Here is a 24,443-nt window from a genome sequence, read left to right as displayed (position 1 = left end):
GGGTGGTGGAAGGGGGACTGGAAGAAAGAAGGAGAAGTATTAGCCAAAGAACATATATGCATGACCCATGGACATGGACAAGAGTGTGATGATGGCCACAGGGAAGAGGGGACTGTGGAGTGGGTGGAGGGGACCAAGGGAAAGAATGGGGGCATTTGTAATAATGTCAACAATAAAAAGAAAGTAAAACAAGAAATGAATAAAATTTTAAAAAGAAATACAAGGGGCAACCCCAAAACTCCAGAATTTATTTATAAAAAATTGTATTTATTCTTATATGTTTAAACTGCAGTCACCTTCAAAGTACCCTCCATCTGATGCAATACAACTATTGAGATGTTTTTTCCACTGCTCAAAATGGTTTTTGAACTTGTTGATTTTGATGGCTGTCAGAGCTTCTTCCATTTTTTGTTTCACTTCTTCCACATTGTCAAAACATTTCCCTTTGAGGACTTTTTCATCTGGGGAAACAAAAAGGAAAGTCACTTGGGGGGAGATCCCGTGAATAGGAAAGGTGGAACATGGGAGGTTTTGCCATTTTTGGTCATACACTGCTGAACATACAGTGCAGTGTGGGTAGGTGTGCTTATAAATCACCCATCATGAAATGGGCAAGTGCATTGAAAGAGTCTTCCAAAGATATTCCTTGAAGTCAAACGCAGCCTCTCACAACAACATGTGTTTCTATGGTGATAACACTGATACTGATGGGTTCCTAGAACATTCACCCACTGGGGAAAGCCTATAGGACAAGGGGTCTTCCCTCCAGAAGACAATTCCAGTTGTTTGGGGGATACTCCATCATATATATAAAACTACCAGTAGAAAATTTCAAATATTAAACATTTGAGTAGGTTAAACACCACAGAGCAGCCATCATTTCATATGGTTTGTCAATACATTCTAAAGAAGGAAAATGAAGATTTCAGTAGGAGATTTGCAGCTCCAAGTGTATTTCTCTTTTGGGGAAATTATATTTCTGGGTCAGGATGAAAACAGGATGAGAGGAAGGGGCATTTGCCCAGTTTTACTTATAGATCATCCCAAATAGATGAATTATATAAACACTAACATAAGTAAAATAAACCAAATTTTACTCTCTCAGCCCTTCTCTTATCTCTATGAAATAAGCTACAGTTATGCATTGCATAACTCCATTTTGGTAAATGACACCTCATACATGATGGTGGTTCCACAAAAATATAATAAAGGTGAAAAATTCCTATTGCCTATTGATGTTATAGTCATTAGTCACATGTTTGTGGTGAGGCTGGTGTAAACACATGTACTGTGCTGCCAGTTGTATAAATGTATGGCACATACAATTATGTATAGTATATAATAACAATGATAAAAAATAACTGTTACTGGTTTATGTATTTACTTTACTACACTTTCTACATATAAAAAGTTTATTGTAAAAGAGTTTGCTATGATACATCAGCAGCAGCCTCAATACATCCTTTGTTTACCATGTCTTTGCTGCATTACTTCATCTTTTGCTTGATATAATCTTGTGTTGTTTTATAACTTTAGTGTGGCCTAAGTGTACAGTATTTATAACATCTACAGCAGTGTCCAGTACGCCCTAGGTCTTCACCCGCACTCACCACTCGCTCACTGACTCAGCCAGAGCTACTTCCACTCCTGCAGGCTCCATTAATTGTAAAGTACCTTACACAGGTGTACCATTTTTATCTTTTATAGTATCAGGGGTGTCAAACTCATTTTCACCTGGGGCCACATCAGCCTTGTGGTTGCCTTCAAAGGCCGAATGTACTTTTAGGACTGTATAAATGTAAGTACTCCTTAACTAGGGGCAAGGAGCTCAGTGCTGCCGCTGGGTAGAAACAAGGTGCCGGGCCGGATACAACAAGGTGGAGGGCCGGATTCAGCCCACCGGCCTTCTGTTTGCCACCTGTGAGTTAGTGGTAGTGAAGAACATAAGAAAATTGCTTTCAGGTGAACTACAAACTGAGCTAACATCAAAGGCATCCTAGAGTCTTTTAATTATTTGGTTGTAATTGACCTTCATACAGTGGCATCATTATAAATTTATAGAAACCATGTATAAGTGTGCATGCTTAAAGAATAATTTGCTTACCAAGTTTAAAGCTTCCATAAAATAGATAGCTTCTATCAAATCATTTATTAGTAATACTTAAAGCTAATAATGAAAAATAGTACTGACATTGGTGGTAAATTTAACATTATCCAAAGTAATTGTTTCATTTAATCACAAGTTTTTAAATAAGACCCAAGAATGTCTCCACATAGTTCTCTGAATAAAAAAATACAACTCGAAGATAGGCTATGCATTCAAATGTTAATTCCAATCCAGCCTTTCTCATTATCCAAACTTGATTTTCACACATCATTCATTTTTCTCACTCTAAGTGAGTTAAAATCAAACTGTTATGTTATTATACTTATGGAGGAGAAAGGAAATTGAACAGCCTATATGGTTTTAAAAGCAAGAGTTAGAATCTGAAGTGAGCTAATGGAAAGAGAAATACACACTCAGACCAGCTATTTACTGAAGTTCAGGAGTATTTTAAAAGCTTTCAAAAGTTGGGGAATGGGGAGAGCACTAAGAATATTAACAATTACTGATCACCATAATCTTACATCAAAGTCTGGGGAAAAGTTTCCAATATATTAACAATATATTAGTAATGTATTTTTCTCTTTTAGCATGAAGGGAGGTGACCAGATATAACAGATTGGCTAGAATTCTCATTTTTTTGTTGTAGTTGGCTGTCCTTTTATAATACTTGGAATTTGCAACCCACAGCTGAACGGATGCTGGCAGGAGCTTGAAGAATTGATCCAAGAGAGAATTTGGGATGAACAGTCACTTGGGACAGGAAGATGAGTGATTCACTGACTGACTTATTAAGTTACATATGTGTATATATAACTTAGCAAGTTATTCTTTCATATATATGAAAGTTATATATATACATATACATACATATATATATATATATGAAAGAATGAATAAGTGAGAATCAAAGGGCTGGAGACATAAGCAAAGAGGAAGGATGGTAGTTTGAAAATGAGTTAAAGGTGGTATTTAAATTTAGGATTTCTATTTCTAAATAATTTCTGATCCCTTTCCTTTTTCAGTTCTCCGTTTTCTCATTTGTAAAAAATAATGGAAGAAATTATTTCTAGGAAAACTTCCACTTTTAAAATATTGATGATTCAAACTTTTAGGTTTGCAGCAAAAACATCTTAGGTTCGGAGCAGTAGTTATAAATCAAGGATTATTCAGAAGACATTTGGAAATGTCTGGAGACATATTTGGCTGTCACAATGGAGAAATTGGTACCATGGGCATATAGTGAGTAGAGTCCAGAGATGCTGCTGAACATGCTGCAATGCACAGGACATCCCCTACAACAGAGAATTATCTAACTCCAAATGTCAATGGTTCTCCACATAGTGTATCTTGACAGATGAATACATTCAACCATTTCTCTCCCCCATTTTAACATATCCTGACTAGAGGGATGATATTTATATACTTAGGTGCACCCAAAATAAGTTCATAGTCCAGTATTTCAACATATACCTGGGTCATTTAACTGGTTTTCACCAAATCAGAAATCTCAGCTCTTTAAAGTTTGGTTTCCATTAAAGGAGATACGGTACTATTATTGTGTCTCTCAAGTCAGAGTCCATGCAAATATATACCTAACTTCGTGGAAATCCCTGAAGATTTTTAGGGCTCCACAGACTTCCAACTCTCTATTATAATCCCTTTAGTAAATATCTTTACAGAGCCATTTTAGCAACTGTGTCTCCAAACTAAGTAGAGAAGCTGTTTCTCCTGCCATTTTTATTATCATCTTTCTTGTTTAGACCTGTCTTTCCTTCTTTTCCCATGTGTCTTAAAACAATGACTTGTTTCTATTTTTTGTTTGTTTCTTTATTTTGTTCATTAGATTCCACATATAAGTGAAATCATATTGTATTTGTCTTTCTCTGACTGACTTATTTCACTTCGATTAATAGAGATACAGAGAACAGAGACTTTGCTTTTCTCTCTCCAGAAAATTATGGGCTTGTCTAGCCAAACACCTAGTTGAGGAAATGTTAACCAATGGAATTGCAATACTTTTACTTACAAATAGTGTATATATTTAATATTCATTGTCTGCTTCCATTCATTAATTGATACTCCTTCCCAAAGTACAGGGCATAATGTGCTTCAGAATCCTTAGATTCTTTCACATTTCTAATATCAGGGTAAAAACATTGTAAATGTCATCAAATTCATCCCCCCTATCTGGCCTTCTCACCCGCTATCTGTTATAATGTTCTCTACTATCTTTGCCAGATGATAGTACTGAGCTGGTGTAGGATGACTGATGACTCTGGATCATACCCACAGTTTAAGTTATTTTTCCCCACATTTCTGTTGTCTCCGGAGCTGTTTCAGGTTCCGGAGTACCTAAAAATAAGATTTTTAGAAAACGTCAGGATGCTGTGAATAGTCACATAAATTTGCTCCCACTTTCTCTACATATTTTGAAGAATCTGGTCACCCTTTGTTCATGCAAAGCCCCCAATTTGAGGCTCCAACCTATATACCTCTGAGAGTCTTAGATGCTGAAAGTGTTCAGGTAGTGGACATCTGGGAGTAATGCAAGGTCCCAAAATGGCATATATTTCTGTCATCCTTTACATAAGTGACGCTGGTATCAAGATTATAGATTAGCAGCAGCAATTCATGGGTAATTATCATTTTAGGGAGTGTAAATAGGCCTTTGGGATTGAGCCAGGACTGAACCGTACAAAATTAATGTACTTAGAGGGCATATTTATCTTTTCACTTATTAGTATATTTCAGGATCATCTATAACTTATGGATCAAATGAAAATTTGTTAAAATCCCAACGACAGTGCTCGCTTCAGCAGCATATACACTAAAATTGGAATGATACAGAGAAGATTAGCATGGCCCCTGCGCAAGGATGACATGCAAATTCGTGAAGCGTTCCATATTTTTTAAAACAAATTAAAAAAATCATAACAACATGAAGACTGATTTTATTTTTTATAATGATATTAAAAGAAACTCTTAAAGATATCAACAGGATTGTGATTCTACTATAGAGACAATCCTGGAAATGTACCCTTTATTAATGTAAATTCTTGATGAATAAAAGGCCATTTGTCATGAGAAATTGTATATTATACATTTTTAAATCTGTTAGATTATGTACAGAGGCTGATTTTTCTACATCAAAATTTCAACTTTCAACTTCTAAATTATATTGGTTTGGACTATATGCCTTAGATTTTTCTTGGAAAGCATCTGCTTTAGGGCTTCTAATTATATAGAATATGAGATATTGATACTGGAAGGAACCACAAGAAATTATCTGGTCCACCCTTCTGCATTCGAGCAGATGAGGTTTGAGAAAGAGATCAGTTGTGATTGGTCTTGAGGGTTTAACTTTAGATCACAAAAAATGATTAAATAAACAACCATATATGGACATTAATTATATACTAAGAAGTCTTAGATGTATTTTGTGCCATAGGTATCACTCGGTGCTTAAGCTGTCTTATTTAGTCTTTGCAATAGACTTGTGATAAAGATATAAATATTTTTTATTTTTCATATGAGGAAAATGAGGATTGGAGAGGTTAAGCACTTAATACAAAACCATATATCTTCAGAATCAAGATTCAAACCTAGGTCTGCTTCCAAATCTAATTTCACTATACCAGATCTTAATTTTGCTTCCTAATCCAGAATGACCAAATACTCTTTCATTCTGAATTGTAGAGAAGGGTAAAGTTGATTGCAAAACTGAACCAGTTTCCATGGGCATTCTGTAAAATCAGTTGAGCAATCAAAGCATTAATGATAGGTTCTATTGCTCTAAGAGAACCTCCTAGCCCCAATTTAAATTGAAAGGTTTGGCTGGAGCAACTCCTTATGATGATTATATTTTAATAGTATGAATGAATTCTAAAGTAGCTCTCATAATTTCTATTTCCATCATTCTTGGCCAAGTCCATATCATCTTACCTCTTGATCATAGCACTAGCCTCCAATTCTCTCTTCCAGTTTACTTTATAAAACACTGCCGGCTTTATCTTCTCTAAAACTCTTTTTAATTATGTAATTGTTCTGCCCTAAATTCTGTAATGTTACCCATTTTTACAAAATAAACCACGTCAGCCTTTGCTCCCACTATCTGGCTTACTTCTCATTCTAATTTTACTGTCCTCTGTTTCTAAATATGAAATCTGCAGTTTAGCCTGATTGAGATAGTTTCTTGTCACTAAGTCATCATGTATACCAAGACTGTCCAGAAAAAGTCCAGCCATTGTTAGTATAACAAGAACAGTTTGCGTGACATCAGTGTAACCTGGCAGCCAAGCAGAGAGGACTGGAATGCGTATGTGTGAACAATGACGTCTTCACTGTATTAGTCAGTGGGGGTGGTAGATGCTGTTGAATGAGTGTTTGTACTGTGTGGCTGTGGCATCAAAATGACTGAGCGAGTAGAGCAATGAATTTGCATCCAATTTTGTGTTAAGCTTGTACATTCCTCTGCAGAAACTATTTGGATGATTCAGAAGACCCCAGCTATGGGCAACTGGTGATGACAACAACATGCCTGCTCATGTAGCATGTCTTGTGCAGAGATTTTTTGTGAAACATCTCATCACTCAGGTGACTCAGCACCCCCATAGCCTAGATTTGGCTCCCTGTGACTTCTGGCTTTTCCCCCAAACTAAAATCACCTTTGAAAAGGAAGAGATTTCAGACCATGGATGAGATTCAGGAAAATACGATGGGGCAGCTGCTCGTGATTCCAACAACGGATTTGCAGCATGTTTTGAACCATGGAAGAGACATTTATTTCCCAAAGCATAGTTGCCTTGCACATAGTACACACTGTACAAATATTTTTTGAATAAAATAAATACATTAATAAACTCAATAAGAAGATGGCGTTTTAGCATAGAAGACTTAGTATTTCCAAAGTTTCTAATCTATAAGATAATGAAATAGTCCAACACACTTAAAAAGAACATAGAACACACAGTAATGCACAATAAAACCGACCAGATAGTTTTGGAAAGCAACTATTTGCTCTGGCTTCCTATACACAGTGTTTTTGAAACTCACCATATATGTTGTAATTATTCCAATGTTAATTTAATTTATAAGAGTGACATAAGAAGGAGAATATCAGCCTATCAATTTATAATTGCTTCAGCCTCTCATGTCCTTCATATGAATGTGACATAGGTTGGAAGTATTTATTTAATTCATCATATCCCTGTATGAAATCCCCAAAACTTTGGCTCTTGTTTTCATAACTCTTCCAAAAAGAACTGCTGCAGACCTCCATAGTGGGCTGGTTGAAATATGTGGAATACATATCCAAATTTGTTGCCAACTTTTACCTAAAGTTTAAACCATTTGCTTGAATTTGTACTTGTATAATATTTCAAATAGAATATATTTCACTTGGGAAATATCTGCTTTTAAAGTTTTTGGAACGTTTTTCCATTTCGAATTTCTGTTTGGCTTGGTTGTCACTTCTCCCATCCCCCCTTTTAATTAATATTCTCTCTTTGAGGAATTGTGGCCAATAGTTTAGAGACTCAAAGGTACTGTCTCATGAGTTTATGAAAAGGATGATTTGTGTATATTTGTTTGCATAAAATTGCTCAGATTTCATTGAGACATGCAAGGTTTGGTTTATTCTGTATGTGTGCTTATGTGTGTGTGTGAGAGAGAATGATAACCAATGAAGTACATATATTTATGACTAATATAACAATTGAACTTTAATTATTTTAAGTAAAGACACTTAAAAACAAGTTAAAAAATTGCACTGCATGAAGAAATGAAAAAAATCTCTCAAATGTCATCAGTTTCCTTAAGACAACCAGTTTCACAAAAGGTCCACTCTGAAATACCTGCCTGTTAAAGTGACACTTGCAAGCATGTTCTTGTTAACTTTTTTCCTCATCCAAAAAATCAAAAGGGCTAAACTGTTTCAGAAAACAACGAAACCATTTTCTAAGCTCCAAATTGAGGAAAGAATATGGAATGACTTAACATTTAGCCAATTCTAATGTTCAGTTAAACTGTGTTTTACAAAATAAACACACCTGTGGCAAAATAAATCACCTTTTCAAAAAGTTTAAAAACAACAATTTTTTTATCAAAGACTTTTAATAAATTTATTCTTGTATTTGATCTTCACATGCCCCCTTGTGGTAAACCATGAGAAACTCAAAACACTTGAAAATTTAAATGGTTTATTTTTAAATCCATTTAGATCTAAACAATCTTTTAAAACTTTCCTCAAGTACTTTTATAAATAGATAGTCATATCATAGAAATCAGTACCATAAGAAGTCTTTGGTTGTTCATATAGAAATAAACTTTCACTTTCTCACTATTTTAAAGAGAAAGTATTTACTTATAACAACAGTAGAATAACTGAATTTTGCACAACAAATTGTGGTATGCAAATAGAGATATTTAATAAGACACACTGATAATCTCCTTGTGTCTTTCATAAGTTAAATTAAAATTGGAATAATTGCAACATAAATAGTGAGCTCCCAATTCATTGTGTATAGGATGCCAGAGAAAATAGTTACATTTTTCCAAAATGAAATACCAACCCCAAGCTTGTTCTAAGAGCTGCACTGAGTATTTATTAAGGAAAATCTTTGAACAAATAGCATCGATGGAGCAGATTGTGAGCCTGGGAAGAGAAGCTGGACATATGAGTGCACCAAAGTATGAAGTACAGTCCGTTATATAAAGTGCAGTTACCATGTGCATGAAATAAATGTTCTTTAGGCTCTATCAGTTGTACAGACCCTCAGATTAAGTCATGTGTGGGAATCAATAGAAAAAGATATCTGGTCCCTGCCAAACTGCTAATTATAATAGCCTCGAGCCCACATAATAATATAAGAGTATGGTGGAATATAAAGATCTGGTACTGCTCTGCTAAATGCTTTCTCAGATACAGTTACCAGATTTAGCAAATAATAGAGGAAGTCTGATTAATTTGGGATATCAGATAAACCATGACTGATTTTTATAAGACGATTTCCCATAAAGTATTTATTACAAATACCAGTCAGTGATAAACTTGTCAAAAAATTACAAAAAAATAACATTTTTGGATAATACAATGAGTTTTTCATAGAAGTAGCTTTATTCCATATTTTATTTCTAAAGTTATGTCTGCCTCACATTTTTTATTTGCATGAAAATCATACCCTTTATTTTATGAAGTAATGGTGACACTGAATAGTATATTTTGTAGTTTTAAATTGCCAAAATTAAGTCACTTCATGTTGGTTTTTAATACTTTAGATTTATATGTATTTGTATGTATATACATATATAAATTTCTTTTAACTGTTATTTATTTTATTATATAAACATGTTATATTTATCTGTGCATTAGATAATTTTGTTTGTAATTTTACCATTAAAGCAATGCTGACTTCAGCATTCTTGTACATGTATCGTTATACACAGTGCATTTATATAAAATATATGCCTACATTGTAATTGCAGGATTGTTAAGGTCTGTACATTTCCAATTTTATTCAGTACTAGCAAACTGCTTTCCAAACTGGTTGTGTAAATTTTAACTCCATCAGCAATGTATAAAAGTGCTGTTTACCTCAAATGCTCACTGTATTTGACATCTTTAGACTTTTTGTCAGCTTTATTGAGATATAATTGACATATATAATTGTTTAAAATGTACAATGTGTTGTTATGGTAAAAATATCATAATCTGATATAGCCTCTCCTTTCCCACAACGCTGTAATCCCCATTAGCATTCTTTATGGCCTTCTTATGCTCTGAACTAGCATATTATACCATCCATTCCTGCTATGGCTTCTCAAAGTTCATTCTATAGCGACCACCTTGGGCCTTCCTTCTGTGGCCAACACTCCCCTTATCAGTCAGAGCTCTTTAGTTCTTTAATGTCACATTCCCAAATCAGATTAACTAATTTTCACCAAAGAATTACTGCATGGTTAGGGATTCAAAGAGTTATTCTGCTCAGTTTACATTTTAATAGTTTTTGTCAAGGTGATAGACAAATACCCCAAGGAGGATGAGCTTGAGTGGTGGGTGTGATTATGCAAGAGGTTATTCAGAGTGGCATTCCATCATACCACAAATGTGTCATGATGAGTCAGCTTACCTGGAGATTAAAGTGATTCTGATTAAATTAGTCCAGATTTGGGTTTAACTAAATGTTACTTGAGAACTTAGAAAAATGCATGAATATATTTCTTAGCTTATTCAAGACAGCCTGGTGGCCATGCTAGAACTTTTGCTGAATATCCAGGACTTTGGAGTCATCCTTCTCAGCAACAGTTTCCAGTAGGAACTGCAGATAGCAATGGAGGTGGAAACAAAGAAGTCAATTCTGTTACTAACTTAGTCCAGGATAGTTGACCCTTGAACAACATGAGTTTGAACTGCATGCTTCCACTTAAATGCAATTATTTTAAAAAAATACAATGAATGTATTTTCTCTTCCTAACAATTTTTAAATAATATTTTCTTTTTTCTAGGTTACTTTATTGTAAGAATACAATATATAATATGTATGTACAAAATATGTGTTAACTGTTTATGTTATTAGTAAGGCTTCTGGTCCACAACAGACTATTAGTAAAGTTTGGGGGGAGTCAAAAGTTATGCACAGATTCTCAACTGTACTGAGGTAGGGGGTTCATGTCTCAGCCCCAACCTTGCTCAAAGGATAACTGTAATCTGAAAGGTAGATACATTTCTCCTTTTGTTATACTAAATTTGTTATACTAAATCACTGATGTCAGATGTGTTATATTTAAGTTTTCCTTAACTACAATTTTATTATGCCTTCAATTTTCTAGTTTTTGTGTTATGGTAACCTGATTTCTCATGTGTGACATTATGACAGCTGATCCTAATAATGATTTGTAGTCTACACATACTTAATTTGTTTTACACTTCTTAAATGTCTCCTAAAAATGCCAATGACAAAAATGTAGCTACATCTGGGAAATTGCTTACAGAAACACAGTCTGAACTTTGCCATCCAGGATCATCTCATGTGTGACAAATATAGTTTTCTGGTATATAATACTTCCTCAATAAATGTGATTGAAAAAATTGAATGACTTAGTGACTAGGTTCACTTCAAATTTGCAAGTTAGTGTCTTCCTCTGGAAATCAATCAGATCACTGTGTTTATTTGCAAAAGAACCAGAATAACTCTCTGATTAGATGTTGATGGAGAGGTTCTTAGAATAACATTACCCCCTAACTCCTCATTTTATTGCAGTTTCCCAGCAGGATAAAAAATAAAATATTACTGCCCTGGCCAGGAGGGTCAGTTGGTTGGAGCATCATCCCATCCATGAAAAGGTTGCGGGTTCGATTCCCATTCAGGACACCCATCTAGGTTGTGGGTTTGTTTCCAGGTCAGCGAGTGTAAGGGAGGCAACTGATCTATGTTTCTCACATCAATGTCTTTCTCTTCCTCCCTCTCCACCCATCTCTAAAATCAACAAACATATCCTCGGGTGAGGATTAAATAAAAAAAGAAAAAGAAAATATTCTTCCAAAAGAAGTGCACATTTATCACATGAAGTAGCATGGAGAGCCAGAAGTCTCCATCTCTCCTCCAAGCAATTATGGAGTGTGCTTGGAAATATGACTATAAATTTAGCTGAATGGGGCTTTTTCTCCATAAGTGAAAGGTCCAACTTGAATAAGTTGATCAATAAAGGAGGGAGTAGCTTTTAAAACATAGTGGCTACATTAATGTGGTTTGCACAATTACCTGTCACCTGGGGACAATTTATTCAGAAAAAATTACTTGTATTACTAAAACTATTGTCCCTACTTAAGTTTCACCCCAACAGTATATAGAGGTTTATTATTTACTGTAGATTTCTTCCTTTTGGAACAAAACACAGAGACACTATATGCTAGTTTTTCTTTTTCTTTGTGGCTCCTGGAAACATATCAAAGAGAAAAATTTACAAGCCTGAGAAGCAACAGAAGTTTAGCTTACTTAGCATGTGAAGAAACATGACAACTTTTGGGGTTTGGAGTTGTAACAACTTGAAACTGGTGAAAATGTTAAAATGCTGCTCCTTACCCCTTACTCCTCTTTTTGTGTCTCCTGCTAGTGGCATTCTTTAGTCACTAATTCATGCAGTATGGTTTGCAAGAAACTTTAAAGCAATATTTTCCCTGCTGCTATTCCTTACATTTTCATTTGTGGCCTAAATGATCTATGTAGGAAATATTTACTTTGAGGCTTTGGTTTGGCTCAAAAAATGCCAAGTGATCAAACCCAAGCAATGAGTCCATTGATCTCAGCAATGGAACCTTTGAGTATAAAATAACGTACAAGCAAGCTGCTACAAAAAGATTCCAAATTATATTTGCAAATTTAATAACCCTAATGCTTCCATGTCTAAAAGACAGAAAGTTGAATTCTTTCTGAAATTTTTTTCATTTATTTATTTTTGTCTTCAGCATCTTCTTGAAAGAAAATAAAGATAAAAATAGACGGTAAGGTTAATTTTTGATGGTTATAGCTGTCTTTTTCTCCACTTGCTCCTTCTTTGTTTTCTGATTTCTTTCTAATCCTTGTTAAATTTTATTTTCATGAAATATTTGTGAATGTGAGAACTTATATATGCATTCTGGGTAACCTCAATCTCTCACAGTAGAAGGGGCATTACTGGATCCTTAAAAACCTACAGTAAATGATGGGAGGAACTGTGGATATATGAGAATATTTTTTTATTCAGTAATTTTCTTGTATCTTTGAAACCATACTCTGTAAGCACCCACTTACTCTAAGGCCTCTTCCAATATAACTTATAACCTATATGGTAATTTTGTATACCCCAAATTAAGATAATACTGTACATCTTCTTGTCTCTTTGGGGGAACACACACACACACACACCCCACTTTCAAGTCACTGGAGTAGATGTATGAAAAAATATGCAAAACCAAGGAAAGATTTTTATACATAAAACAATTTTTGAAATTACAGATATGAACTGAAAATGGTTGAACTCACTTTCAAGTAAATGTAATTTGTTTTCTGATTTTTAAAAACAATTTAAGTTAAATTTATCAGGATAACATTGGTTAACAAGATTATATAGGTTTCAAGTGTATGATTCTATAATACAGTTATTTTTAACAGGTGTGCCACATTAGGCACACTGGTGTGCCACAAGAATTCTTAAAACATGCAGTACCTGACTATTTAGTCAGGGGCATTGACCTCTTTTCCCTTAGATTGTCAAATACAAAAATGACAATAACCAACACAATAGCCATCTGGTATGAATAAATCAAAATTATGCTTATTTTTGTCAGAAGGGCAAAAACTAGATTTTTGGTGAGCTGTAGAATTTTAATAACTAGTTTATGTGTGGCATGAGGTGAAAGAGGTTGAAAAGTCACTGCTACAACACATCCTCTGTACACTGTACTGTGTGTTCACCACCCAAAGTCATTCTCCTTCCATCACCATTTACTCCTTCCTTTACCCTTTGCTACCTCCCCATCCCCTTTCTGTGGTGTTTATTCTCCCACTAAGAGTGATTTAAAGTTACCAAAGAAGAGACACCGAAAGAGGAATTGTTAAGTTATGGACACAATAGGGTTCACTGTAAGAGCTGACTTCAGCACACCACTGAAAAGCTGTCGTCTTGTCCTATTATGAGATATTTACACTACAGAAGAGGACCCTCCAAAAGCACTATTTAAAGAAAACAATAATTTGCTAATAATGCAAGTGAAAATTTCAGTGAGAGACATTTTTTAAAGTAAGTTTGGTGAGGTAGTTCCTGGTACTCATTGAATCTCACCATGTTAATTACTCATCAGTAATATTGCTTCAGTGTAATGTGGCATGTGAGGACTGATTTGCTATGGAAGGTTTACAAATAAATGTCCCCAAAGACCTGTTTTTCTAAGCATGTTTTATGCCTCTGTTCTTTTAAAAAAAACCTCTTTATCTATTCATTTTTTAGAGAGAGGGGAAGGGAAGGAGAAAGAGAGGGAGAGAAACATCAATGTGTGGTTGCCTCTTGTGTGCCCCCTACTGGGGGCCTGACCTGGCCTGCAACCCAGGCATCGAACCAGTGACCCTTTGGTTCTCAGGACCGTGCTCAATCCACTGAGCTACACCAGGGCTATGCCTCTATTTTTAATTATTGAACTAACTGCTTCTTGATTTTAGGTTTAGTCAACAGTACAGGAAGTAAAATAATGACCAATGTTAAACTGAGCATATACTCATCTTCTATAAGGAATCATAGAGTTCATGAACTTTTCATTTTATTTCATTCTTTTTCCTCCTATAAGTTCAATTATTGCCATAACTCATTTTTCTTAAGTTTAACTGACCCATTACTTTTGTTGCTGATATATTCTTACACTTCTGCTGCCTGAAATGTACAATAAGAAATGGAAGTCCCATGAGTCTGAATCAGAGGCCTAAACCCTAATGGACAGGACCAACAGACATCAGGATAGCAGAATTTTCCAAGGTAGCTTTCAAGTCAAATATGACTGAGGAATAGGATTCTATACTTAGTGGCTTCGCACATAGAAGTAAAAACTAGAATATAAGCAGAGAAAAGGTCTTCATATACACTCGCAGTTATATACAAATTAACTAAAATGATGTGAATTATAGTGGACTTCATCATAAATGTTCTGTCAAAATATTATCAGTGTTTAATAAAAGGCAACTACTAGGCCTAATGGTTTAAAGACAAAATAATTTGTGGGGAAAAAAACTCCTTGCTTTCCTCTACACTTTCTAGAATTATTAATCCACTGACTGCAGGTGTATAAATCCCAAGGTTGATTTAAAATGCCCAAGTCTAACTTAGATAGAGTTGAACAGTATTTTGGAGTTTTTCAGGAAATGGTAAAAATAATTCGGAATATGATCCTGTCCAGTCTAGCCCTTGATGAAATAAAGAAGTAGAGTTTCTCTTTAACAGCACCTCTCTTTTTTGAGATATTCTGCTTTCCTCTATCTGGTACTCCATCCCATCACATACCACAATACTCTAATAAAGTTCTTCTTCTCTCCATTAAATGTTCACTGACCTGTCATCAGTGAATTTTAACATATTGGAGTGATCTTGCCTCAATCTGGAGAATCCAACCTGTATTTCTCATAAAACATATCAGTCCTATTATCTGTCTCTCAAAGTCCTGTTTGCTGGGATCAGGCAATCCTGCAGACACAGGGAGAAAAATATGAAGGGGCCACTATACTAAAATAAGCATTTACTTATTAATTTTCATTAGTAAAATACACATAACATAAATTCTATCTATCATTTTAACCACTATAAAGTGTATAAGTCCATGGTATAATATACATTTAGAATGTACAACAGTACAATAAACAAACTAGAAACAGACTCATAGATTCAGAGAACAAGCTGATGGTTGCCAGATGGGAGGGGTGTCGGGGGGCTGGGTGAAAAAGGTGAAGGAATAAAAGTACAAATGGGTAGTTAGAATATAGTCACGGGGATGTAAAGTACAGTGCAGGGAATATAGTCAATAATATAATAATTATGTATGGTACCAAGTTGGTACTAGACTTATCTGGGGGACCACTTCATAAGCTGTATAAATGTCTAACGACTCTGCCATACACCTGAACTAATATCATAGTGAATGTTGACTATAATTAAAACTAACAATTAGAATTTTAAAAAATATATAGTATATCATCACTATTTAATAAAAAATCTTCTATAGTACCTGAAACAGAAACCCTGTAAACTTTAAGCAATCACTTCTCACTTCCCCACTACCTTCCATCTTTTTTTTTTTTTTTCCTGCTTGTGCCTTTGGTGCCATATATACAGGGTCCAGCACAAATAACATGTATTTTTATTACAAAATATTTTATTACAAAATCATGAACATGTAATTCTGTAACATAATATCACATTCAAGCACACCATATGACATTTTAGGTGAAATGTTCAAATTAAAACTATAAATTATTACACCCAAATTACTTTTTCTTTTTAAATATATCTTATTAATTGTTATTACATTTTTCTCCCCTTTATTACCCTCCACCCTGCACTGCCCCTCCCACCAACATCCCCCCCAACCTTAGTTCATGTCCATGGGTTGTACATATAAGTTCTTTGGAACATGTAAGTTCTGGGAAGTACTTTATCTGCCCTTCCATTCTAAATGATAGCTGTGCTGGATAGAGCAATCTTGGATGTGGGTCCTTGCCTTTCATGACTTGGAATACTTCTTTCCAGCCCCTTCTTGCCTGTAAGGTTTCTTTTGAGAAATCAGCTGACAGTCTTATGGGAACTCCTTTGTAGGTAACTGTCTCCTTTTCTCTTGCTGCTTCTAAGATTCTCTCCTTATCTTTAATCTTGGGTAATGTAATTATGATGTGCCTTGGTGTGTTCCTCCTTGGGTCCAGCTTCTTTGGGACTCTCTGAGCTTCCTGGACTTCCTGGAAGTCTATTCCTTTGACAGATGAGGACGTTCTCCATTGTTTTTTCAAATAAGTTTTCAACTTCTTGCTCTTGTTCTTCTCCTTCTGGTACTCCTATGATTCAGATGTTCAAACATTTAAAGTTGTCCTGGAGGTTCCTAAGCCTCTCCTTTTTTTTTTAAATTCTTTTTTGGTCTGTTCTGGTTGAATGTCTATTCTTCCTTCTGGTTCAAAGCATTGATTTGAGTCCTGGTTTCCTTCCCTTCACTGTTGGTTCCCTGTACATTTTCCTTTATTTCACTTTGCATAGCCTTCACTTTTTCCTCTATTTTGGGACCATACTTAACCATTTCTGTGTGCATCCTAATTACCAGTGTTTTGAACTCTGCATCTGAGAGGTTGGCTATCTCTTCATCACTTAGTTTTATTTTTGGAGCTCTGATGTGTTCTTTCATTTGGGCCATATTTTTTGTCTTGGCATGCCTGTTTATTCACCAGGGTAGAGTAAGCCCATGTCACTGCGTTGTGGCACTGTATGGAGGAGAGGGGTTCAATGCCACCTGCTTGGCTCTCTACTGGCTTTCAGTCACTTTCCCCGCTACCCACAAGCAAATTGGGCCCTTCTGGTGCTGATTCCTGGGTGGGTGGGGTTGTGTACATTCTAGGACGCTGTGGGTCTCTCCAACGAACTCTTCTGTGAGGCTGGCAGTTTCTACTGTGGCTAGAATTCCCACAGGTTTTTCCAGACAGATGTTTTGAGGCTTATTTCCCTGCACTGGAACCCTGCATTGCACAGTGTATCTTGCTCCGCAGTTGGTCCTCTTAGTTTATCCACACACAAATGTGGGACCACCTGGTCTGGCAGCCACCACCTTGCCTGCCCCAGTCCTCCAGCTGCTGCCTTGCTGCGAGTCCTCTCCTTTGTGGTTGCCCGTCTCCACCCCTTCTACCAGTCTGGATGAATGTTTCTTTTTTAACTCTGGTTGTCAGAATTCCATACAGTTCGATTTTCTGGCAGTTCTGGTTATTTTTGTTTTCAAATTTGTTGTTGTCCTACTTTTGGTTGTGTGAAGAGGCAAAGTGTATCCACCTACACCTCCATCTTGGCCGGAAGTCCCTACACTCATATTATTACCCTACCAACTTACTTCTGCCAGACCATATATGTGTATGCGTGTGTATGTGTATAATCATATATAATCCAAGATCATGAAAAGTAACCTCTGTTTGCTTCTGATGTTTTTATAGCTTTAGCTCTTATATTTAGATTTTTTATCTATTTTGAGTTAAATTTTGTACATGGTATGAGGTAAGCAACTTCATCCATTGGGATCTTGATACCCAATTGTCCCAGTGACATTTGTTGAAGGGTTTCCTTTTCTCCACATTCATATCAGCATTTGTTATCTCTTATCATTTTGATGACAGCTGTTGTAACAGGCATGAGGTGATATCTCAATTGTTTTAATTTGCATTTCCCTAACGACTTGATGTTGAGTATCTTTTCATGTACCTGTTGGCCTTTCATAAACCTTCTTTGCAGAAATGTGTACTCTAGTTTTTACCCATTTTTAATTTTTGTTTGCTGTTGAATTATTTATATAGTTTAGATCAGGGGTGTCAAACTCATTTTCACTGGGGGCCACATCAGCCTTGCGGTTGCCTTCAAAGTGCTGAATGTAATTTTAGGACTGTATACATGTAACTATTCCTGAACAGTTAAGCGAGAGCTTGGTGCTGCCACCGGATAGAAACAAGGTGCCAGGCAGGATAAAACAAGATGGAGGGCTGGATTCGGCCTATGGGCCTTCTGTTTGCCACCTGTGTTTAGATATTACCTCTTATCAGGTATATTTGCAAATATTTTTACCAGTTAGTAGGTTCCTTCCGCACTTTGTTAATGGTTTCTTTTGCTGTGCAGAAGTCCTTTTAGTTTGATGTATTCTCACTTGTTTATACTTAATTTTGTTGCCTGTGCTTTAAATGTCATATCCAAAAAAAAACATTACTAAGACTCCTGTCAAATAACTTTGTTCTTATATTTTCTTCCAACTGTTTTGTGGTTTTAGGTCTTACATTGAAGTTTTTAATGCACTTTGAGTTAACTTTTCTTTAAAGATTTTATTTATTTTTAGAGAGAGGGGAAGGGAGGGAGAAAGAGAGGAAGAGAAACATCAATGTGTGGTTGTCTCTCATGTGCCCCCTACTGGGGACCTGCCTGCATCCCAGGCATGTGCTCTGACTGGGAATCGAACCAGTGGCCTTTTGGTTCACAGGTCAGTGCTCAATCCACTGAGCCACATCAGCCCGTGCTTGAGTTAACTTTTATTAGTGGTGTCAGATATGGCTCCAGTTTTATTATTTTACTTGTGAATATCCAGTTATACATGCACCATTTATTCAAGAGATTATCTTTTTCCCATTGAGTATTCTTGGCTCCCTTGACAAATGTTAGTGGACCATGTATACTTGGGTTTATTTTTTAAAATACTTTATTTATTTATTTTTATTTATTTTTAGGCAGCAGGGGAGGGAGGGAGAAAGAGAGGGAAAGAAATATCAGTGTGTGGTTGCCTCTCGGGCACCCCCTACTGGGGACCTGGCCTGCAACCCAGGCCTGTGCCCTGACTGGGAATTGAACTGGCAACCCTTTGGTTCACAGGCCAGTGCTGAATCCACTGAGTCACACCAGCCAGGGCTATACTTGGGTTTATTTATGGGCTCTAAATTCTGTTGTATTTGTCTATTTGTCTGTTTTCATGCCAGCTCCATCATAGTTGGATAACTATAGCTTTAGGCTATAGCTTGAAATCACGAAGTGTGATACCTCATGCTTTGTTCTTCTCAGGATTTCTTTGACTACTAAGAGTCTTTTCTGGTTGCATATAAATTTTAGGAGTGTTTACTTCTGTAAAAATTATATTGAAATGAAATTGATAGGGATTTTATTCAATCTATAGGTGACTTTTATAGTATTAATATCTAAGTAATATTACTTTTTTAACCCATGAGCATGGGATACCTTTTCATTTTTTGTCTTCTTTGATTTCTTTCATCAATGTCTTGTCATTTTCAGAGCAGAGGTTTTTCACAGTTTAGTTAAAACTTATTCCTATGTATTTCATGTTTTGATGATATAAGTATGATATCAATTTTTTTTCAGAAAATTTGTTGTTAGTGTAAAGAAATGTTACTGATTTTTTGTGCATTAAATTTGTATCCTGCATCTTTACCAAATTCATTATTTATAACACTTTCTATGGTGCAATCTGTAGGTTTTTCTATATATATAAAATCATGTCATCTGCAAATAAAGATAATTTTACTTCTTCCTTTTCAATTATTTTTTTAAAAGAGTTTATTTATTTATTTTTAGACAGAGGGGAAGGGAGGGACAAAGGGATGAAGAAAGAGAGTGAGAGAAACATCAATGTGTGGTTGCCTCTCATGACACCCCCACCTGGGAACCTGGCCCGCAACCCAGGCATGTGCCCTGACTGGGAATCGAACTGGCGACCCTTTGGTTCACAGGCTGGCACTCAATCCACTGAGCTACACCAGCCAGACTACCCCATTTTTTGTTTGTTTCCATTTGCATGAACTATCTTTTTCCATCCCTTCACTTTCAGTCTGTGTGTATCTTTTGTTCTGAAGTGAATCTCTTGTAGACAGCCCATATATGGGTCATGTTTTCTTATCCATTCAGCTATCTTATATCTTTTGGAACATTTAATGTATTTACATTTAAGGTTATTATTGATAGATACTTATTCATTGCTATTTTATTACTCATACCTATATTCCTCTCTCTCTCCATATATATATATACATATATATATAATATATATATTTCTTTTTCTTCTTAAAGAAGGACATTCAACATTTCTTGAAATATTGATTTGGTGGTAATAAATTCTTCTAGCTTTTTTTTTTTTGGTCCAGGATATTATTTATTTCACTTTCATTTTTAAATGATAGAATTGCTGGATAGTTTAGTATTGGTTGCAGGTCTCTGCTTTTGATCACTTTGAATATTTCATGCCAACTTCCTCTGGCCTGCAAAGTTTTTGTTGAAAAGTCAGCTGACAGTCTTACTGGAGCTCCCTTGAAAGTACCTAACTGTCTCTCTCTTGAGGCTTTTAAGATTCTCTCTTTGCCTTTAACTTCTGGCATTTTAATTATGATATGTCTTGGTGTGAACCTTTTTCTCTTCATTTTGTTTGGGACTCTGCACTTTCTGGACTTATATGTCTATTTCCTTCACCAGGTTAGGGAAGTTTTTTATATCTGGTATTTTTCTTGCCTCCATTTCATCTAGTTTTTTTTTTTTCCTGGAGATTTCTCCTGTTCTGTCATTTGGAACCTGTTTCTTTGTCTTTTGGCTGATTCCCTGTTTTGTTTCTATATATTAGGTAGAGCTGCTATGTCTCTCAGGCTTGATAGAGTGGCCTTGTATGGTAGATGTTCTGTAGGGCCCACAGGCACAGCATCTCTAGTCACCCCTGCTAGGCACTTCAGGTACACTTCTCTGTGGGCTATGTGCACTGTCCTGTTGTAGTTGAGCCTTGATTTCTGTTAACATCACTGACAGTGAGTGTCCCCCAGTCCAATTGGCTTTTTGGGCCAGCTGTGACTACAGTGGAGGAGCTGTTATGCAGGAATTGACCCTAAGGAGCAGGATGTGCTTCAGTCAGGCTTTGGTGCTTTTTGATTCCACCCCTTGAGGGTGTCACTCATGGAGTTGGTAAGAATATAATGTGGCCTGGTCTGGAGCTGTCTACCAATTGCTTTGGCTCTGGGGCCTCCCATGAGGTGCACTGCCTGTGTTCTGCCAGAGGCCACCTGGCAGGAGGTACAGAGGGATCTGTAAATGGCTGCTACTTGTGCTGAACTTGGAGGTGCCCAGGAAAGGCCAAATTTCAAATGAATGCCGGCTGCTGCTAGTGCCTGGCCTGGGGCCACCTGGCAAGAGGTATGGGGCATGCCAAGGCCAGATGCTGCTTGTTTGAAAGATTTTACGAAAGGCTGAAGCATGAGTCAAGATAGGCCATTCATATGAAAAAGCCACTGGAAACAGCTTGGGTGGGCATGTAAGTTGGTGGAGCAGGGTTGCAAGGTGGTGAGAACAGTGATATCTTGTTTGCAATTTTGGAATATTTGAGAGATTTCAGGAAAGTCTGCAGTAGTAGCCAAGAAAGATAGTTGGTCCCTAATATTTATTGAAGAGTCTAACCTTTCCCATTGTATGATCTTTGTTCCCTTGACAAATATTCGATATTCCTGTCTATGAGTGCTCATTATTAAACTTGCTATTTTGTTCCATTGATCTATGTTTCTACTTTTATACAAGTACCATACTATTTTAATTACTATAGATTTGTATTTTAGTTTAAAAACAAGGAGTATAATGCCTCCATCTTTGTTCTTTCTCCAGACTGGTTGGCTCTTTGAGATCTATTTTTGGTTCTATACAAATTTTAGACTTGTTTGTTCTATTTCTACAAAATATGTATTTGAATTTTCAGTGAGATTATGTTAAGTTTAAAGAAAGCTTTGGGTAGTATGGGCATTTTGAGAATATTATTTCTTTTTTTTAAGCAGTTACTCTACCCTTATTTTTTATTTTATTTTTCAACTACAGTTTACATTCAATACTAATTCTTTTGATCCATGAACACAAGATGTCTTTCCATTTGTTTATGCCTTCTTCAAATTCTTTTATCAAAGTCTTATAGATTTTAGTGTACAGAAATTTCACTTTCTTGTTTAACTTTATCCCTAAAGTCTTACTCCGTTTTTTTCCTAAATTTCAGTTTTAAGTGTTTGGTTTTGATAGTATAGTGAATGAAATTTTTATTTCTTTTTTAGATATCACATTATTAGTGTATAGAAACATACCTGACTTCTGTTTGTTGATCTTGTATTCTGCAACTTAGCTGAATTTATTAATTAGTTCTACCAGGTTTTTTGTTGCATATGTAGGATTTCCATATAACATCAATCATCTGCAAATAAAGACAATTTTAATTTTTCTTTCTTTTTTACTTAGTTTTTAAAATTATTTTTATTGTATTTTCCCATTATCATTTAGTCGCCTTATACTCCCTCCAGCAATTACCACACTGTTGTCCATGTTCATGAGTCCTTTTTCTGTTTTGCTCAATCCCTCCATCCCCTGACCCCCACCAGAGCTGTCAGGCTGCTCTCTATCTATGAGTCTGTCTAGTTTGCTTGTTAGTTCTGATTGTTCATCAGATTTTAGTGTAAGTGAGATCATATGGTATTTGGTTTCTTCTGACTAGCTTATTTCACTTAGCCAGGCCCACCCATGCTGTCTCAAAGGATAAAATTTTCTTTTTTTCTGTCCAGGTAGTGCTCCACTGTGTAAATGTACAATACTTGTTTTATCCACTCACCTACTGATGGACATTTGGGATGCTTCCAAATCCTGACTATTGTAAATAACACTGCAATGAACATAGGTGTGCTTATATTCTTTTGAATTCGTGTTTTGGGTTTCTTTGTGTAAATTTCCAGAAGCAGGATCACTGGAAATTTAATTTTTTAATTAAAAAGTTCCATTTTTAATTTTTTGTGGTAACTCCATACTGCTTTCCATAGTAGCTGGACCAGTCTGAGTTCCCACCAAAAATGCAAAAGGATTCCCCTTTCTCCACATCCTTGCCAGCACATGTTCTTTGTTGATTTATTGATGATAGTCCAGGTGTGAGGTAATATCTGATTATGGTATTAATTTGCATTTCTTTGATTATTAGTAATATTGAGCATCTTTCCACATGTCTATTGGCCATCTGTATGTCCTCTTTGGAGAAGTATCTATTCAGATCCTTTGTCCATTGCTTGATTGAATTGTTTGGGATTTTGGGGGTGGTGTTGAAAAAGATACAAGTAGGTACAAGCTCACAGTGTGTTAAGGGATAGGAAGAATTAACATTATTAAAATGTCCATACTGCCCAAAGCAATCTATAGATTCAATGAAATTCCTATCAAGATACCAATGACATAGTTCACAGAACTAGAACAAATATTTCAAAAATTCATACACAATCTCAAAAGACCTAGAATAGCAACAGCAATCTTGAGTAAGAAGAACAAAGCTGGAGGAATCATGGTACCTAATATGAAACTATACTATAAGGCCATAGTAATCAAAACAGCATGGTACTGGCATAAAAATAGACATATAGCTCAATGATACAGAATAGAGAGCCCAGAAATAAACCCATACATTTATAGTCAATATTTGACAGAAAAAGAACAATGGGTTAAAGATAGTTTATTCAATAAATGGTGTTGGGGAAATTGGACAGATACATACAGAAAAATGAAACTAGACCACCTTCTCTGATGCTATACACAAGAATAAATTCAAAATGGACTAAAGAATTAAATGTTAGACTCAAAACCACAAAAATCCTAGAATAAAACATAGGCAGTAAAATCTTGAACATTGCACATAGCAATATTTTTTTCTGATATATCTCCTCAGGGAAGGGAAACAAAAGAAAAAGTCAACAAATAGGACCACATAAAACAAAAAAGTTTTGTACAGCAAAAGAAGCCATCAACAAAATAAAAAGGCAACCCACTGAATGGGAGAACATATTCTCCTATACATCTGATAGGGGGTTAATATTAAAAATTTATAAAGAACTTATAAAACTCAGCACCAACCCCCCCCAAACAACCCAACTTTTTAATTTCTTATTTGAAGGGTTTGTGTGTGTGTGTGTGTGTGTGTGTGTGTGTGTGTTTATTGCTTGCTAGCTCTGGATAGGCTTTCCATTTTTATGTTGAAGCATGGTAAGTGTGGACATCTTATTCTTGTCCTGATCTCAGAAGAAAACACTTCAAACATTTACCACTG

At 35.7% G+C, this 24,443-nt stretch overlaps 1 non-coding gene across 1 annotated transcript; it reads left to right on the top strand.

Moving 5' to 3' along the window:
• The first annotated feature begins 4,910 nt into the window (after window positions 1-4,910).
• Window positions 4,911-5,017, top strand: LOC112317963 (U6 spliceosomal RNA). The gene has a single exon (XR_002976169.2). It is a non-coding gene; the product is annotated as a U6 spliceosomal RNA (small nuclear RNA).
• The last annotated feature ends 19,426 nt before the right edge of the window (window positions 5,018-24,443 follow it).

Source organism: Desmodus rotundus, chromosome X (genome assembly GCF_022682495.2).
Source record: "Desmodus rotundus isolate HL8 chromosome X, HLdesRot8A.1, whole genome shotgun sequence".
Lineage (NCBI taxonomy): Eukaryota > Metazoa > Chordata > Mammalia > Chiroptera > Phyllostomidae > Desmodus > Desmodus rotundus.
This window is presented reverse-complemented; position numbering and strand designations above follow the sequence as displayed.